This window comes from Malus sylvestris, chromosome 6, assembly GCF_916048215.2.
Source record: "Malus sylvestris chromosome 6, drMalSylv7.2, whole genome shotgun sequence".
NCBI lineage: Eukaryota > Viridiplantae > Streptophyta > Magnoliopsida > Rosales > Rosaceae > Malus > Malus sylvestris.
Window position 1 is genome coordinate 32,999,672 of NC_062265.1, and position 4,015 is coordinate 33,003,686.

At 37.9% G+C, this 4,015-nt stretch overlaps 1 pseudogene; it reads left to right on the forward strand.

The window, feature by feature from the left end:
• The first annotated feature begins 332 nt into the window (after window positions 1–332).
• LOC126625394 (uncharacterized) lies at window positions 333–3,619 on the forward strand (annotated as a pseudogene).
• Window positions 3,620–4,015: the final 396 nt, after the last annotated feature.

Consider the following 4,015-nt stretch of genomic DNA (forward strand, 5'->3'; position numbering starts at 1 on the left):
CCAAAATCTTACAGTGAGAGTGGAATCTCGATATAAAAAACAGAGATAATGCAATTTGGTTTTGCCTCATTATAAGCCATGTTCCTTTGATTTTTTTTTTTCTACTTCCGTCATAATGTATTTTAAATTCCATGTAAATTTTGTTTTTTGATGGTAGTCAATAGTTACCAAATGATATTCCTAATTGTTTCAACAGTGATAGCAGAGAAATTTATGCACAGAAACTTGCTAACTTTGTTTAAAAGCAACTGAAATCAGAACGGGATGCTTCTGTAAGCTTCAACAATATCTAATGTTCAGTTTTAATTTTGTTGCTTTCCATATGAAGTAAATGATTGTTGTGGGTTGATCCTTGTTTCTCATGTAGTCTACCTATATCTGTTGATCCCAAAAAACAAGTCTACATCTCTCTTTTACTAAAAAGTGTATAGATGTCGCGGTTGATCACTCGTCGTCGAAGTGTGACTGAGGCGGCTCCCTCATTACCAGCATCTACTGCTCCAAGCATGAGTGCTCCATTGATTGGGGAGCCTACACCCCTTACTGAGCCTACTCCTACGGCATCCCAGGTGCCCGTCTCATCGACATCATCAGTGTCGATTGAGCCGCTCAGTGCACGGCGGCCTCACCGGCGCTGCCGCGAGCCGGAGCCTTCTGATCACACTTCCTTAGCATCCAGAGTCGAGGATGAGGCCTCCCATCCAGGTAGTTTTTTCTAATTCTCGATCACTACATTGTATTTTTTTTCCATTTAAAATTATTATTTTTATGATGATGAAAATTTGCTGGATTATGAAAATGTGTTGCGGGTTGTGAATTACCGTTATTTTACTATTTTAAGGTTTTGGGAAATGCTATACTATTAGGGGAGGTTGTGTCGAATTTTGTGTACAAATTTAAGCTTATGGTTTTCACCATTTAAATATTTTTGGCTAGCTAAAAAAAACACTAGGGGGCCTAGTCGAATGCTAAAGTCGGCTCAGAGCGTAGGTATGACCGGCTCCAAGATCAAGATTCAGTATGACCCGCGACATTGTGGAGCGGCTACCTCACAACAGCATAGCGGTGTCGCTAGTGGCTGTGGTGTTGTTATTAAGCAAAATTGTCCTATGCAGTGGGACTCTTGGGCAGATATTCCTCAGAGGACGAAGGAACTGGTGCGAGACAAGTTGTCGGTTAGTATATTAATTTTTAGCCTTTGTCATTGCTTTAAAGTTGTTGGTGAGTATATTAATTTTTAGTCTTTATCATTTTTTTTAGTTTTGTTTACAAATATTAAAAACCAAAATATATTATCTTAATCTTATTAAATTTCTTACTATTATTTTATTGTTTTTCATATTCGTAGGTCGTTTTTGATCTTAAGGACATATCCCCCGAGGCCATGGCCTACTTAGAGGAGGGCTTAGCAACCCGGTACAAACATTGGAAGAACTATCTTCACACGCATTTTCAGCGATACGATGATCCGGAGGTTGCTCGCCTAAATGGTTGCCCAATTGAGTTGAAGGACCGGCCAGAGGATTGGGAGTGGCTTTGCAAACATTTTACGGACCCAAAATTTGTGGTATGTACGTAATATTTTAATAATAATGTATTATTGTTTTAGTTATTTTTTAAAGCTTTTTTTTATTAATTTATTTCAAATAGTCGCACTAACATGTATATTGTGTGTTTAACAGAAGAAATCTGTTGCTGGCAAGAAAGCTCGAGAGTCAAAGACACTTCTCCACCATTCTGGTTCGAAGCCCTTTTCGTATAGGCTTGAGGCACGATGTTAGGTATATTAATTTTGAAATTTTATACAATTTATTTATTATTATTGATTAATAAAATTTTCTTAATGTTTTTTTCTTCAGGGGGGTTCTAAGTTCCCAGAGATCGACACGTTCGAGGAAGTTTACGTTCGACCTGGAAATGAGATCTCTGAGCACCTTCATGTAAGTATATGTAATTGTTATTATTCTTATATGTATGAATTGTTCAAATATTGTTTATATTCTGTTATTAAACATTATATGGATATGATAGGAGATAGGGTGAGGCCAAATCAGCCATAACCCAATCAGACAAATTTAAGTTACAATGTATCCTCAACAAGGATGTCGAGAATAAAAGTAGGGCCAGTAAGCCATTCACATTAATTGACTACCAACATTCAAACTAGACTTGGCTAAGCAGTGAGCAACATCATTGGCTTGACGTCCATGGGTGCACTGGACTTCAGTGATTGCAACAAGAGCACATTTCGACCCTACACTGTCTCTGTCCAACTGATGACAAGTTGATGGAAGGGTCAGATAAGGCTCCTGCAATCTGAAGTGAATTACCTTGAATTTTAGATTTTTTTATTGGTGCCTTTTGAGGGTTTTATAGTTGGAATTTCTAAAGTTGGGATAATGGGTTTGGTTGATGTGTTTCTTTAGTGTGATAAATCTCGGTCCGGGTATTGAATTTTGTTATATTTATGTGTTTACTGTTGTCGAAGAATTAAACATAATTACTTTACTGGATATTGAACAAGAGTTGGTATGTATTGTAGTTGATGCTAAATGAAGTTTCAATGGTTACATTCCTTGAATTATTGGTCCTTATAATTCAGTTGCTGCTAGAGATTGGTTGACAATTACAACTATGCTAAATCAGTTGAATAGTGGGGTTTGCTTTGCAATACATGCTGAAGGTTCATGGTTATTTTTCATGTCACAAAACTCTTCTACATTTTCATTGCTATTTTGCATGTCACGAAATTCTTTTAGTCACAAAGTCAATCTATGGCAGGTGGTTTGAAATAAAAAATGAACCTTGAATTCCAACAATCAATTATTTTTAACAGGGACCATGGATCATTATTGCTTGCCTTTTGTGTAAATGACTCTGTGGTGTGGATTTGAATTTTTCTGCATATGATGTTCTTGAGACGTGAGATTTTGATTTCTAAGCTTTATATTTTCCCTTGTTTATCTCATACGTGGTTGGTGGTTCAAATTCACAAGGGTTTACAATTCAATTATCAACTATTATGAAGTGTGCTTTGGCTTGTTGGAGATGTTTGTCTTCTTGATGAAATGAATGAAAATGTTTGTCCCCTGTTGAATTTATTTTTACAGGCTCTTATGGTGGAAAAACGCGATGCTGTTGTCCAAGAAGCAACATCACAGTTACCCCCAGATACTCCGATCGAGGACGTCACGGTACCCGAGGATGCAGGTTTTCAGATCGTGACTGATGTGATGGAGCAAAACTTTGGTCGTCGTCATGGTAAGGTTGTTCGGTGCATGGGGAAAGCGCGAGTTCGTGAGACGGGTGCCTCTTCTTCCAACTCGAACACAGCAGAGGTTGATGCATTGAAGGAGCAAGTGACAACCTTAAAGGGTCAGCTTGAGATCCAGGGCGAGCAGATGAGATCCCAGGGCGAGCAGATGAAGGAGCAGATGAAGGTCCAGGGTGAGCAGATGAAGGAGCAGATGAGGGCCCAGGGCGAGCAAATGAAAGAGCAGATGAGAGACCTTGTACGAGCCATACAGACGTCCGGCCTCCAAATCTCGCTACCAGTACCTGATCTTACTACACCTTCGACTTTCGAGCCACTTCAACCTACCGATACCTAGTAGCCTGATGTATGGAAGACTACTTGTAGTTTTTTCTTTTTTGTTTGGACTGCTTGTATGTATATTTTCATATATTTTATAATTAAATACTTTTATTTCCTTAATTAATTATTGTTTAGAATTTAATTATAATATTTATTAAAAATCTAAAAATTAGGATTTTTGGTTTTGGACAAAAACATTATTTTTCCAATTTTTAATCAGGCTTTGTCCGACATAGCCTACGTCGTGCAAAGTTGTCGTTTTGGCCAAAAATAGTAATTTTTTATTTTTTATAAGTCTTTGCGCGACGTAGATTGCGTCGCGCAAAGATGTGGTGATGGCCAAAAATATATATTTTTTATTTTTAATAACCCTTTGCGCGACCAAGGATGCGTTGCGCAAAGTAGCTTTGCGCGACGCAT